Here is a 16,663-nt window from a genome sequence, read left to right on the forward strand (position 1 = left end):
GTTATACCTGTAAGGAACATCTTTATCTGATGAATACGGGACAGGGCCCGCTGGTTTGATTACAAGAGATGGAGAAACCTTCTTCTTGCTGCCATCATATTTGACAACAACAGGCTCTGGAATCCTGAACACAAGAGAGATAACATCAACTTCATCCTCATTACGATTCTGAAGTATTTCGATCATACCCTGATCCAGCATCTCTTGGATGTCCTTTCTTACTTGTCGGCATCCTCTTTCATTGATAGTGCACACCTGACACCTATCATGGTCATGCTCGTAGTGACTGTATCCATGCAACAGTCTATGCATTTCGACCAAAGATTGCCTAATATCACTGACATACAAGACTTTATATTTTCCAGGGCAACCCTGGACCATATGCACAATAGCTTTCCCATGCTTGGGCAATGAGTTCTTCTTGACATTAGGACCTACATCCTCGAAAAATAAAATCCCACTTCTCACAAGGTCTTGCACCTTGGTCTTCAAGGGATAGCAATTCTCCACATCATGTCCGAGAGCACCTGAACGATATACACAGTGTAATTCTGGCTTGTACCACCATTGAGGGTTGGTTGGTACAGCAGGAGGGTCACGTGGAGTGATTAATTTTCTATTTATCAACGAAGGATAGAGTTCAGCATATGACATCGGGATCGGATCAAAAGTGACCCTCTTCCTCTCGTAGCTGGTGCTGGTGTTATTGTTGTTTCGAGGCTGGTAGGCCTGTTGTTGTAGACGATGTTATTGTTGATATTGTTGATGTTGTTGTTGTTGTTGTTGAACTTCTCAGAAGGCATGTGCTATATGAGCCACCTGGTGTTGGCTAACGGCAGGGCAAATATTCTTCCTCTTCACAGAGGGCCTTCTTTTGATATGGGAGGACAAAGCATGTGCCTCTCCCTTCTTCTTCTTCGCAAAGCCCCCATATCTCTTTGCTGAAGAGCCTTCATCCCTAGACAAGCGTCCTTCACAGACTCCTTCTTCTAGCCTCATCCCCATATTCACCATCTCGGTGAAGTCTGAGGGAGCACTGACGATCATCCTCTCATAATAGAAAGAACTCAAAGTCTTCAAAAAGATTTTGGTCATTTCTTTCTCCTCAAGGGGTGGTACAACCTGAGAGGCCAACTCATGCCATCTCTGGGCGTACTCTTTGAAAGTCTCCTTCTCTTTCTGGGACATTTCCCTCAGTTGGTCCCTATTGGGAACCATATTCACATTGTATTTGTATTGCTTTATGAAGGCCTCGCCAAGATCGTTAAAGGATCGAATGTTTGCGCTATCGAGACCCATGTACCACCGAAGCACAGCACCGGACAGGTTGTCCTGGAAGTAGTGGATAAGAAGCTGATCATTGTCTGTTTGCGTTGACATCTTGCGAGCATACATCACAAGATGGCTGAGAGGGTAAGTATTTCCCTTGTATTTCTCAAAGTCAGGTACTTTGAACTTAACAGGGATCTTGACGTTGGGCACAAGGCACAACTCAGCAGCAGTCTTACCAAAGAGGTCTTTACCCCTCAGAGTCTTCAGTTCCTTGCGCAGCTCAAGGAATTGGTCTTTCATTTCGTCCATCTTTTCATAAACATCTGGGCCCTCAGATGGCTCAGAATGATAGATGATGTCTTCCACTCTGGGTAAGGTATGCACAACGGGAGGTGGCACAGCAAGGATCGGGCTAGATGCCAGTAGAGAAGCGAGAGTTGGAGCAAAACCCTTGGGCACAAAGTTGGCGGGCATTCCCCAAGGGAACCCGGCTGGCATAGTAGGTGCAAAATGAGTTGTTGCGGCAGGCACAGTGGAGGTAGCAACCTCAGAAATAACCATTCTTTGCGGGAGGAATTATAGGAGTTGGAGATGATTGGCTCTGAGCAGCCATCACTGACTCCATCATGGCAGCCAACCTAGCTACTTCCTCTTTCAATTCCCGGTTCTCTTGCTCTAGATGCTCCATCAGTCTTGGAAGATTGGCTCTCGTGTTATACCGATGCGTCAGCTTGTCTTCAAAATAAATGAAGAGCAAAGAGTTAGACCACCGAGCTGAACAAAACCTGCTTATGCATATGATGCATGCAATGTTTGTGCATATGATTTATTTTTATTTGAGGAACTTTATAGAGATCTATTTGCAAATATTTGGAAATATTAATCTTGTAAGGCATACATGGAATTTTCATAGCAATAATATTTGGAAAAAAAAATTTACACCACAGAAGAAGTAAAGTCTTGGTAACCAAATACAATACAAAAGGAAAGGAGAATAAACATCCTATGGAACCCTAGAAACAATCGTCCAAAGCTCTTGAGACCGGAAGATAAGCTGCACGAAGCCTCTTCACCTCTCTCTTATAAGCTGCAGAGAAGCGAGAGTTGGAGCAAAACCCTCGGGCACAAAGTTGGCGGGCATTCCCCAGGGGAACCCGGCTGGCATAGTAGGCGCAAAATGAGCCGTTGCGGCAGGCACAATGGAGGTAGCAACCTCAGAAATAATCGTCCTTTGCGGGAGGAATTGCAGGAGTTGGAGATGATTGGCTCTGAGCAGCCAGCACTGACTCCATCATGGCAGTCAGCCTAGCTACTTCCTCTTTCAGTTCCCGGTTCTCTTGCTCTAGATGCTCCATCAGTCTTGGAAGATTGGCTCTCGTGTTATACCGATGCGTCAGCTTGTCTTCAAAATAAATGAAGAGTAAAGAGTTAGACCACTGAGCTGAACAAAACCTGCTTATGCATATGATGCATGCAATGTTTGTGCATATGATTTATTTTTATTTGAGGAACTTTATAGCGATCTATTTGCAAATATTTGGAAATATTAATCTTTTAAGGCATACATGGAATTCTCATAGCAATAATATTTGGAAAAAAAATTTACACCACAGAAGAAGTAAAGTCTTGGTAACCAAATACAATACAAAAGGAAAGGAGAATAAACATCCTATGGAACCCTAGAAACAATCGTCCAAAGCTCTCGAGACCAGAAGATAAGCTGCATGAAGCCTCTTCACCTCTCTCTCATAAGCTGCCTCCATATCTGCCTTCTCCTTGGCGAGTCGATCATACTTCCTCTTCCAAAACTTGGATGACTGAGGAAGAAGAGAAGTAATCACATCATTAGGCTCATCAATAACTTGATGCTCCAGAAATTCTATCACAACATCCTTATCTCTGAGTTGCTGAAGTAGTTCCTCTCACTCACGAACCCAAACACGTGAATGATCTTCATCTCTTAACTCCTCTACTCCTTGGTTAGGGAGGGTTGAAGGCCCAACCATAACCATAAGGGTAGGTCTCGGAAAGTCATATGGCATGCGGTACTCAAGCACTCTCTTCCTCACCCAAGCGGTGTAGGGTTCCAAAGCAATACAATTCTTCGGACCAAGCTCTTTCCTTCCCTTCCTATGAACTTTGCGCTAGGCGCGGACCATTCTCAACTTCAAGTTCTGGGGATCTTTACCCTCTTGAAAGAACACACCTTCCAACAGAATATTGTTAGGTTTATCCTTTAAGGGGAACCCAAGCTGACGGCGAGCCAAAATAGGGTTGTAGTTAATTCCACCACATGTACCAAGAAGAGGCACATTGGAGAATTCACCATAAGAATCAATAATCTGGACACCATTATACACACGATTGTACCAAAAGATATCATCATTAGTGAGAGACATAAGTCTCGTAGACCACCATAGACATCCCTTGTTCTCCTTGAAGGCGAGCGTCTGAGGCAAGTGCGAAATAAACCACTTGTACAACAGAGGCAGACAACACACAATGGATCCACCACCCTTTGAATTCCTCATATGCAGAGAGAAATAAGTGTCACCCAACAGAGTCGGAACAGGATTAAGAGTAGAGAAAATCCTAATAGCGTTCACATCCACAAAATTGTCGATGTTGGGGAATAACACTAGCCCATAGATGAGAAGTACGAATATGGCCTCAAAGGCGTCCTCACTCATGGCCTTCCCAAACACACTAGCTTGGGCAATGAGAAAATCATATGGGAGACCTTGAATTCCACCTTTGGTAGTCATATGAGCAACAATCTCAGATACATCTACATGAAGCCTATCAGCAATCTCTTAGGAAGAAGGAACCCTCTCCAATCCACTGAACGACAACTGATCCAAGATACGTATACCCACAAGATAGGCATACTCCTCAAGCGTAGGCAAAAGCTGGAAATCCGGAAAAGTGAAGCAATGATACAGAGGATCATAGAACTTCACTAATACACTCATCAGACCTTCATCCACCGGAGTAGAAAGAATAGACAGAAGCTTCCCATGACGCGCTTTGAACTCCAAAGTCTCTAATACATAAGATGTCAAACTCCTTAACTCTTTCAAGGCGGGTTGTTTGAAATTGTACTTCTTCGTATTCCTTCTTTGCTTATCCATGTCTGAAAATTTGCAAATAGACCTCTTAAGTTCCTTGAAGATTTTCTTGTTGATGATATGGATGCAAATGAATGCATGAATGCATGGTATGCAACAATCACACTCAAGGATCAAGCAAGTCACACCACACAAAGGTCATGGGATGGCTCAAGTCATCATCAATATCAATCATCCATTTTAGTGGATTATGGTTTACACCTTATCAACACCCAAGTTCCATTGATATTGAGGATATACGAGAATGGATCAACCACGAATCAAGGGTTTGTTGCAAGTCACGAGCATGGAGTCTCGGTTAAGAACCACCCAATGGGAGTGTACTATGGTTAAACCTGACAATCATGTTCTAAAAGAGGTTCCCATAGTCATAATCTTATCTTTCGGATATTATCAGATAAAATGACTACTCGTATTCCAAAAATATTCTCAAGAGAGACTCTTATGAGTGTAGTATCGCGTAACAATCGTATCAAATCTTACACTTGAACGATTTTCGCACTACGTCCTAAAATAGGCCAATATGGGCTAGGTATCTAAGGTCCTTGGCTTCTAAGGTTTATATTGGAAAGAGTAATGCCTAACCATGACTACTCGTGTGACATTATTGATCCCAACAAGACCTCCACCAAGTGAATGGGCTTGCAAGTCAACTTGCTAAGGAATAACTCCACACAGGTCAACAAGACTATGCCATTATCCTATCATAAGTGCACTCGAGTTCGGGTATAGAACTCATCTCACAAGAGACCACCAAGCACACAAGCAATTGATATATCAAGCAATTCATACATTACAAACAATACAGTCATCCCAAATTTGCACAAAAATGTCACAAATAAATATAAACATACAATACAACAAGCAAAAAGTAGGCTAAACCCACTAGGAAGTAGATTATCCCCAGCAGAGTCGCCAATTTTCTGTAGCGGGGTATTCGTTACCTTCAGATTTATTGAATAAATCAAAAGTAAGCATACAATTCGAGTCGCCACCGCACTTTTATTTATCCAAAGGAAAGGTTAAAAAGCGAACAAAAACCAAGTAAGAAGTTGTATCAAATCAAAAACTAATAAAAATGTCAGAGATCTGGGTAAGGGGGTTGGTTATGATATGGGAAGGTTTTAAGCACCCAAAACATCCTTAGTACTCTAAGGGAGCCCTTTTTGCAAATGTGTGTTGTAGGTTGGTATTTGTGAAAATATTTGTGCAAACAAGATTGGGGAGAAGAGAAAAGAATACACATTATATTTACAATTTTGTTGTTTGAATGGATAAACCCATTGCCTACATACCATCACAAAGGTAGGATCAAAACCTCGTAGTTCGGGGTAAAAATCTCAAAGATTGGTGAATTGATTTGATCAAAAGCCTTAAGGTATTTTGTTATCAAAGGGAGAAAACTCAACCTAAACCAACAATCCACCATGTGGGGAGAGCTTCAACATACTAGTGAGGGATCCACCCTATAATAAGTATGGAAGACTTATAGTCCAATCACTAAGGATAAGGTAAGGTTTACATCAACCACTATGATAACTCAAACCTATGGCTAATGTTTATGAAAAGTTTTAGCAAAGGTGGCCATTGGGACCACAAAAACAACTTGAAGTGAGTTGTATTTACAAGTTAGAAGTATTCACAAAATGAGGTCAAAGTTGACTTTAAGGTTTATTCACAATGAGTATTAATGAAAAGATTTTGAAAAATCAAAGGCATATGGCCTAGGTTTCTAGTTTGAAAATAATGTCAAAGTTTGCACAAAATGAATTTGACTTGGGTTAGAGTGGAGAGAAGAAGAGAAGGGCTAGTCCTAAACATGCAAAGATAAGAGAAGAGATAAAACCCTTGGAGTTCCTTTTCTTGAGATCATAAAGATGATTCAAGATGCTCCTTTCCTTTGGACTTAGCAAGCAACAAGCAATCAAAAAAATATTATATTCAAGCTCCTAGGATCTCCATTTGGCTTGTCTCTCTTAATCTTGGCTTCTCATGACAATGGTCATTCTTACTATCTCAAGATGGGATCCCTATCACACAAGAGCAAACATCAAAAAGTTCACAACACAATAAGAGGAATGGACAAAGAATGAGTTTAGATTAGGGGTCCTTTGAAGTCAACTTTAAGATGTATCATTCTAAAGGCATGAGGCCCAGTTGCTCTTGAACAAATTTAGCATTCTAAAGGCATGAGGACTAGTTGCTCTTGAACTCTTTTAAGCATAGGTAAGATCCTAATTCTAAGTCCTTTCTCCTTTTTGCATTGGGTTCACACAAACAAAGACAAAACAATCACAAAGCAATAATATATTTATATACAATAATGAGCTCAAATGAGCAAAAGGAAAGTGACGTAAACATAAAATATGTGCTCAAGTGAGCAAAGTGAAAAGCAATATGAGTAAATGAGCAAGAAAGTAAATTGCATTAAAGTAAATTGTAAGAATTAAATGCTCAAATTAAAGTTAGTAGTTAGTAGTTAATGTTAGTGTGTCATAAGATAATTTAGTGCTATTGTTAAGCAATCGTAAGTGGACTAATGTAGTAGTCACACCTATCTGAGGCCGGTCAATAAAACTATAGGCAAACAAACACAAGTTAGAGATCATGACTAGTAAGCCAAGCTCCTACAACTTGCCATGCCAAAAGAAAAGAAGGAAAGCCTTGTATGGAATTTAGGTTTTTTGCTTGACGAAGAAGCAACCTATCTTGGACACAAAGCAAATCACTTGATCTTTGATCAAGTTGAGTTTGATTTGGATCAAAGAAGGTAAAGCCTCTCATATGTCAAGACTAACCACAAATTATTAACTCATTGGCCAAAAGAAAAAGAAGAAATGAGATGGAGATGAAATGGAATAAAGGGAGAATTCAAATGAAATAATCAAAACACAATGATCAAATGTGAATCAAATCATCATCAACCAATGTAAAACAGAAGAGGAATGAAGATTAGAAAACCACAAATCAAACATATTTTTTTGGTGTTTTTTGAAATTAAAATAAATGCAAAAATAAAAATAGATAAATTATGGTCAAACCTCAAATTCAATTTAAATCAAATTGGATAAGTCCAATTGAATCATCATAGGTCTAACATGGTTAAACAAGGTTTGACAATTTTTCTCAACATTTTTTGAAAACATAAACTATTTTAAAACAATTAAAAACAAAGAAAAATAACACAAATGAACTAAAATCTCAAATAAATCTCAAATTAATTAAGAAACTGATGAGACTATTTTTCATAGACTTATCATAATCCATATGTGTTAAGAAAATATATTTGGAATTTTCAGATATCAAAAAGTATTTAAAATGAGTTAAAAACTATTAAAAACAATATAATTCACAAAAAATATTAAATGGAGTCACAAGAATAATTAAAAATTAGATTATGAAACTAGATTTTTCAACAAATTTTTTGCCATTGGTCTCATATTTTTGTGACTCCAAATAAAATAGTTATGAATTTTTGAAAATAAAGGGAATTAATAGAAAATAAAACAGAAAATAGAAAATAGTAAAAAACCAGGAGCGCTGGATTGGATTCATTAAATGACGTGGCTGTATCCAAAGGCTCAGAGGCGCGGTCTCACTATGGTCTTAAGTCAAGCGCGCAACACACTCATTTAAAACAAGTCAGCCAAAGCAATAAACAAGATTAGATCGTGTGAGCATCATCCAAGGGCACAGGTGGATCCACGTGGGGATGGTGGTGGAGATCACCATCTTCTCCGGCCAGAGAACAAACTCCGGCCACCACGCGCAGGTTTTTGAACCTTAACCAAAATAAACAAGCATGGTACCAAAACGAAGCTGGGGTGATGTACATCACCCCTATAACCTTGGATTGTGCTCAATGTTTCTATTAAGTGAGAAATCTGAGCTGGAAATTCAAGGTATGCAAACTGAAATGGCTCAAATCATGAAATCAAGACCACCATTGACCTGTCTCTTACTCAAGGACTTTAGAAAACAGTTTAAACACAAGCAATTCACATTGTATAGCAAGCTTTAGATCAAAACAGTTTGGTGTTATACCTTTGAAGAGCATATTTGAACAGCACGATTCCTTCAAACTTTTGCTTCCAATTTGATCTTGATATGTGATATGAATACAAGGCTAAGGAATAAGACTTGAAGATCAACTGATTGTGTTGAAATTCAAGCTTGAATTTGAGAAACAAAAATTGGAATTCCTTTGAGTGAGGTTAGGTTTTGATTTCAGCAGAGCTTCAGATCACCATAAGGTTGATTTTTGAATGAGCATGGCAATGTATTTATATCTGGAGATGAAGTAAGCAAGTGAAATACTCGTGTGCATGAAGCTTTGGGTCCTCCATGCATGGGCCTGTACAGGCGCATGTGAGGCTCAAAATTGAATGGAATAGTGTCATACGGTGAACTGACTTGGGGTGTTTTGCTTTTTATCGCAATGTCGCGGATAGCAAGAGTCGCCACCGACTTTTCTTTTATCCAATAAGGAAAGGTGGAAAAGAACAGGAAAGACCTTAATTAGATTTTGGGTTCGGGAGGTACATTATACAAAGGGAAGGTGTTAGCACCCTTTGTATCCATGGTTATCCATGGGCTCTAAATTGCTGGATCACTTATATTTTTGTCTGAAAAGTGTTGGTGAATTGTTTAAAAATGTTTCGAAAAGAGAGTTTAACTTTGTAATGATTCTCGTATGAATGTATACAAAGTATTTATCTCGTTTGATTTTGAAAACGGTTTAGAAAAATGTAACTTGGTAATGATTCTAGTATGAATGTATACCAAGTGGTGATTTTCTAGGATTTGCAAAGTGTGAGGGGTGGAAAATGTTTTAGGTTATGATCCAGTAATTGAGAGTTATACCTTCCTAAGGTCGTTATGGGCATTTCCTACCCTTATGAGGGTAAAACTGTCCTTACTATTGAGAAGTAAGTAATTTTACCCTTTGGATGTTTAAGGGTCATCGTAGGGTCATCGATAGGTCATTGAAGGCAACAGTTGTAAGGATACCTTAGCATTCTAAGGGACGATCATCATTTAACCGTAGGCTACACCGAAGGGTCATCGAGGGACAAAATCGTATTTTCGAAGGCAACATCCGAGGGACCATGATTTATTTTATGATGATTTAACCGAAGGGCCGTTGCTAAGTGTATCCCTACATTCGCGGGACATGACCGTTATACCGTAATACCGTAGGGCAGCAAAGAGAGGTCCAAGATCACTTATTTAAAGGCAATATTTTAAAGTCAATTAGGTAATTAGGACGAGCCTCCATATTAAAATCAATACATTAAAATTAATACATTAAAATTAATACATTAAAATTAACACATTAAAATTAATTAAGTAATTTAGGGTGAGTCTCCACAAGGGTATCCCACAAATAAAGTGGAAGACCTAACGGCAATCTTTTCCTGGGACAGGTGAACCTTGGCAAAATTCAGCAAACGGGTTAGAATACCAAATCGGGGTGTAATCGAAGATTACACCGCAAAAGAAAATACAGCAGCATGAATGTCAGGCAAAATAGTGCATAATTAACATAGAATAGATCATATACGCATAGGACATAACAAACAAAATATTAGCGACTGTCCCGTTCGCCTTTGCCTCGCCTAGCGAGGGCCTAGCGAATACTCGCTACATGCTCGCTTAGCGATGTGCTAGCGAGCGGCTGCGGGTTTTGAATTTCAGAACAGTATGACTTCAACCTGCGGCATGGCTTATGGCATCCAACACATAATTATACGGTTCAACATTCACAATATTCAGGCACACTTAAATTCACATGCAAAACCTCAAATATGTTTATGAATTCAATTATAATATCACATGCAAGTTAAGAACATAAAGCGGTATCACATGCAAATTAAGAAAATAAAGCGATAATAGTAATGCAAACCTGTTTGCAATCGAATTGCAACCTTGAATTGGCGAGCCGGATTGAGTTGGGAGGTGGTAGCTTCGGAGCGGAGGAGCGGCCTTCAGGGTTTCTAAAGTAGGCTCCAGGGTTTTTGTGCCAGGGTTTTCGTCTGGCTCCCTCTGTTTTTCGTCCTCCTTTTCATTACTGAAGTGCTGGTATTTATAATGCCCTTTTTCATGACCTAATGGGCTCAGAATGAAGCCCGAAATTTTTTGTTGTCTGTCAGCTTCGCTAGGCGAGCTGGTAGCGAACGTTTGCTTCGCTAGGCGAGCGTGTAGCGAAAGTTCGCTAGGCGAGCGTGTAGCGAACGTAACGTTCGCTAGGCGAGCGTGTAGCGAACAGGCCAGTTTGGGCCATTTTCTGGATTGGGCCATTCGTGAGCTAGGCCTTTGTCCCTTTAAGATCAGTGCCATAAAATGAGTCGGAATGCCCCTGAAAAATGTCTTGAACTATTGATGGGCAAATTTTGGGGTATGACAGCTGCCCCTGTTCAATATTCTTGAACCGAGAGAGTAGAATGGTATGTGCCGTTCGTGGTCTGGAGGTGAAAGATTATTGAACACTAGAATGCCCCGAAAATTTGCACTTGTCAATTAGGAGCTAGTCTTGATGGAGATGGGCTTAGAGATGCCATCCAGGAAGTTTGATGACGAGCTTTCGATTGCGTCGTACGTTAGACGATGTCTGAAGACATGGATGTCATACCGGGTCATACGCTAGACCGTATAGTGAATCATCCATCATGCTGTTGACTTCGCTGGGGAGTCAGAGTATGCTATATACTGCTGAGGATAAGGGATCAGAATGGATCACACGCTAGATCATATCTGAGTACCAGAGTGAGCTGTTCGTTAGGCGGATGACTTTGATGGGGATGAAAGATCAGAATGGATCGTACGCTAGATCGTCTCTGAGTTGCAGAATGAGCCGTCCATTAGGCTGAATCTGCTGAAAAGGGAGTAGTCGTACACTAGACTACCATTCAGAAATGTACCTGTCCGAAGGTAGCATCTGAGAAGATGAAGGTTTAACTTGGTCGTACATTAAACCATATCTGAGCAGAATGAGCCGTCCATTAGGCTGAATCTGCTGAAAAGGGAGTAGTCGTACACTAGACTACCCTTCAGAAATGTACCTGTCCGAAGGTAGCATCTGAGAAGGTGAAGGTTTAACTTGGTCGTACATTAAACCATATCTGAGCAGAATGAGCCGTCCATTAGGCTGAATCTGCTGAAAAGGGAGTAGTCGTATACTAGACTACCATTCAGAAATGTACCTGTCCGAAGGTAGCATCTGAGTAAGGGAGTAGCCGTATACTAGACTACCATTCAGAAATGTACCTGTCCGAAGGTAGCATCTGAGTAAGGATACTAGACTACCATTCAGAAATGTACCTGTCCGAAGGTAGCATCTGAGTAAGGGAGTAGCCGTATAGTAGACTACCATTCAGAAATGTACCTGTCCGAAGGTAGCATCTGAGTAAGGGAGTAGCCGTATACTAGACTACCATTCAGAAATGTACCTGTCCGAAGGTAGCATCTGAGTAAGGGAGTAGCCGTATACTAGACTACCATTCAGAAATGTACCTGTCCGAAGGTAGCATCTGAGTAAGGGAGTAGCCGTATACTAGACTACCATTCAGAAATGTACCTGTCCGAAGGTAGCATCTGAGTAAGGGAGTAGTCGTATACTAGACTACCATTCAGAAATGTACCTGTCCGAAGGTAGCATCTGAGTAAGGGAGTAGTCGTATACTAGACTACCATTCAGAAATGTACCTGTCCGAAGGTAGCATCTGAGGAGATAAAGGTCTAACTTGGTCGTACATTAAACCTTATCTGAGTTGTCCGAGGACTTGACGGTCTAGCTTGGTCGTACATTAGACTGTCACTGAGCAGAATCTGGTCTAACTTGGTCGTACATTAGACTGTATCTGGGCAGAATCCGACTTGAAGGTCTAACTTGGTCGTACATTAGACTGTATTTGCAGAATCTGACTTGAGGGTCTAACTTGGTCGTACATTAGACTGTATTTGAGTGGTATTTGAAGATTTGAAGGTCTAACTTGGTCGTACATTAGACTGTCTTTGAGTGGTTGAAGGTCAGAATGGATCGTACGCTAGATCGTATCTGAGTTAAAGGAGTCATGTGTTGAGATGAATCAGGATGGACCGTATGCTAGGCAGTACCTGAGAAGTGAAGGTCCAACTGGGTCATACATTAGACCGTGTTGGGAGTAGTTGAAGATCAGAATGGATCGTCCGTTAGATCGTATCTGAGTGGAAGGAGTTATATGTTGAGCCGAATCAGAACGAACCGTACGCTAGGCTATATCTGCTAGTATTTGTATATGTTGTATTTGCAATGAATATTTGGGATGGGCTTATAGATGCCATCGTTAGGAGGATGTCAGAATGAATGTTGACATGGAGTATATCTGAAAGATGTATCTGAAGAAGAAAATAGTCGTACGCTGGACTACACCTCGGAATGTACCGTACGCTAGGCAGTATCTGAGGGATATAGTTAAATCTTGAGTGTAATTGATAAAGATGTCCGTCTGAATGGACCTTTGTGTTGATTGTATCGAGAGGATAATTAACCTGAAAAATAAAGTTAGTTTCATGCCATGTCATGATGCATGAGATGCAAATGTTGTATGTATGCGGGTGCTGTGAAATGATGTAATGAGTGAATTATGCGTCTGGAATAAATGAGAGCGTTGTATGATGTAATGCATATGATGCGGAATGAAAATTGTATGTAGGTATGTGATGTGAAATGAGTGCACTATGTGTCTGAAACGTTCTTCCAGGGGATTCTACTGGGGAAATAAATCTCAGTCTTCTGGTCGGAGATATTTGTATTGATGACCCTTCCTTAGCTAGGGGTATTTGACTTCTGTCTGATGGTAGAAGATATTCAACCGAGCCTGGCTGAGGGTAGAAGAGATGACCAGTATGTCTGGTGATGCCGACCTCTGCTGGGCAATAGCTGGTTCTTGTTGGGGAATAGAATTAGCAACGGATTCATTGGGAAGCATGATTAGACCTTCTCCTTGATCCTGAAGTCGTGTAGTAATTGCTATTACTATTCTAGGCATGTATTTTTGGTAAACATTGATCATATTCAAATGCATATATCAATTCAAGTTACATCAATGGATGTTTACGCAAACAAAACAGAGAAAGTAAAACAAAAGCATCTTTTTGGAAATGAAATTGTACTGATTTTGAAAGAGGGCCTATGAACAGGCAATTTGTGTACAAGGAGACAGAAATCCTGGTAAGAGGAAATTGTCAGGCAAACAAAGAGAAAGCTATGCAGAAAAAGTCCTATCGATTCTAATTCCACCACTGTCATTATGTCTTCAAGCATCTCATCTCCTGTTGTCGGATAGAAGTGATTGGCTTGTTCAGTCCCTTGAACTTGGATGAAGCTGACAGAGGACGGGACATAGTCATACGCTTTAATCCCTAATTTTTGCCTGGACCACCTTTTCAGGTTTTCAGTCCACCAGGATACCCTTTTTTGCCCAAGCCGCCTTTTCAGGTTTTCGACTTGCCGGGTGTACGTCTTTATATGTTTATCCCTAATTTTTGCCCGAACCCTTTTGGTTCGCCGGGATGCCCTTACTTTTGCCTAGGTACGTCGACCTAGCGGGTCTCTTTTACGCGTAGTATTTTTTTAACTATGTCAGCGTTCACAGGATGCGGGAAGTCTTCGCCATCCATTGTAGCAAGTACCATGGCTCCACCAGAGAATACCTTCTTAACTACAAATGGCCCTTCGTGTGTGGGAGTCCATTTGCCTCTGGGATCACCTTGTGGTAGAATGATACGCTTGACCACCAAGGCGCCAAGTTGGTACACCTGTCTCTTGACCTTTTTGTTAAATGCTTGGGTCATGCGCTTCTGATATATCTGCCTATGACAAACAGCCGCAAGTCTCTTTTCATCAATCAAATTTATCTGATCGAGTCGAGTTTGAATCCATTCATTCTCATCTAAGCCTGCATCTTTCACAATTCTTAGAGAGGGGATCTGAACTTCCACTGGTAACGGCTTCCATTCCATAGACTAAAGAGAAAGGGGTTGCCCCTGTCGAAGTGCGGTAACCATGAAGAGCAAAAGGTAACATCTCATACCAGTCTTTGTATGTTACTGTTATATTCTCGATATTGTTAGCAGCCTCCACGGCGTCGTTCGTCTTTGGCCGGTACGGAGAAGAGTTATGGTGTTTTATTTTGAACTGCATGCAGAGTTCAGTTTAGTACCATTATCAGTGATAACTCTCTCAGGAGACAGCAGGTTTCTCAAGTAGATATTTGATAGAATCCATCTTAGAAATCAATAAAGTGGTATGATTCAACATATACTGTCTTAGTCGGCGAGCAGCCTAAGCCAAAGCATAGTAAGCTTTCTCGAGCTGTGAGTATCTTGTTTCACAGTCGGTACCTTTTGCTAAGGCAGTGTATGGCATGCTCTTTTCGACCAGACTCGTCATGTTGCCCCAGCACACCCTATTGAATTTTCTAACACGGTCAAATACGTGATTAAAGGTCTTCCTTCAACTGGTGGCATCGGAACTGGAGGTTCTTGGAGATATTTCTTGATTTTGTCATTCATCATTCCATACCATCTCTTGATTTTTCTTTTTTGGTAATTTGAAGATGGGTTTGCAGGTAGCAGTCAAATGTGGGATGAATCGGGCAATGTAATCCGAGTGCCCCAAGAAACCTCTGACTTCTTTCTTGTCTATTTCAATACCCATTGCAATTTCAATTGATTCCTCCTGCGGCTGTATGGTCTTTTCTTCTTGTAGTAATAGTCTGACAAGTTCACCAGGGACTTCACAATCTTCCTCGCTTCCATCCTCGGCTTGGTAGATCGGATTTTCAAAGTCATAATGAACAGTAGCAGAACTATTATCAACAGGATCCAGAGTGGATATGGATCGGAAAACTGTTACGTGCGTGTGTGCAAGAAAACATAGCTTGTTTTGAAAAAAATGACAGGAAAGATAAAGAGCGCAATATTTGAATGCAAAAAGTCCATTGATTTATTGAATATGAATATGCTTATGAAATGACAAAACCCTTGAAAAATTAGCTATTATGCCCCGGGTATAGACACAATGCTTTAAAATGTTAAAATAGCAATAACAATTACTCCTGACTAAAGGAAATCGGGATAGTGTCTTCAGCCTTCCAATTATTGAGTCCGTCACCAATTGTTGGGAAAGTCCAGCTATCCAAGTCATAATCGTCATCAGTATCTTCCACAGCATTGACAGTCTCGTCTTGCTTAGGCAGAGGAGCAGTGATGACATTAGGAGTCTCAGGCGGATCAAATTCAAATTCTCCGGCGTCGATCATATCCTGAATTTTGTTCTTCAACGACCAACAATCGTTTGTATCATGCCCGGGGCTATCGGAGTGATAGGCACACCTGGCATTGGGATTATAACGAGGAGAAGTAGTGTTGGGTTTTGCAGGAGGATCTCTGAGGGTAATTAAATTTGCTTTTAGCATACCCTGCAGTGCCTGTGCTAAAGTCATATTGATCTTCGTAAACTGCCTTCTTCCCGGGTTAGTGTGCCTCACAGATTTCTTGTCTTTTTTCTTCTCGAGCAAGAGAGCCTTCAGTTCCTTCTGCCCCCTGGATAAGTTCAAGATCATCTCCTGGAGTTGAGCATTCTGAGCATGGAGATCCTTGACAGTTTGTTCGAGGTCCATTTTTCTGTGTGGAGGAAAATCGTGAGAACACTGATCCCTTTAGAGTACCTGTTATGCTATGTTATGCTATGCAATGCATGAAATGTTTTCAAGGCCTTTTGGAATTTAACTTTGCATAAACTACCGAAAAGGGAAACTTTTTTTTTTTGTTTTTTTTTTTGTTTTTTTTTTTTGTTTTTTTTTTGTTTTTTTTTTTTTGTTTTTTTTTTCATACAAAACAGAGCAAAGTTAAATCCCTAAGTCCTTGAAATGGTTAGTACAATGCCATGATGTTAAGTAAAATAACAAGCACAAACGAGTCACACAACAATCATTCCTAGGTTTTAAGGCTTGCATGAGTTCCATAGGTAAGTACCCTCCCCACTGAAGTTTAGTTGGTTCAACCTGTCCTAGAATAGTAACCGGGTTCTAGAAGGATCTCAGATCATCGACCTTCCTTTAAGTCCACTTCAGTGCAACACCAAGTGGTTGACCAAAGCTTCCCTAAAGTCCAATCTCAAAGAGTGTAGTATCGAGTCTCAACCAACCCCAGTCGGAACCGAAGTCAGTTATCTCACTACTTTCTAATGGCCAGGATGAGTCAATTCGGGTTCTAAAGGT

The sequence above is a fragment of the Lathyrus oleraceus genome, chromosome 4, assembly GCF_024323335.1.
Source record: "Lathyrus oleraceus cultivar Zhongwan6 chromosome 4, CAAS_Psat_ZW6_1.0, whole genome shotgun sequence".
NCBI lineage: Eukaryota > Viridiplantae > Streptophyta > Magnoliopsida > Fabales > Fabaceae > Lathyrus > Lathyrus oleraceus.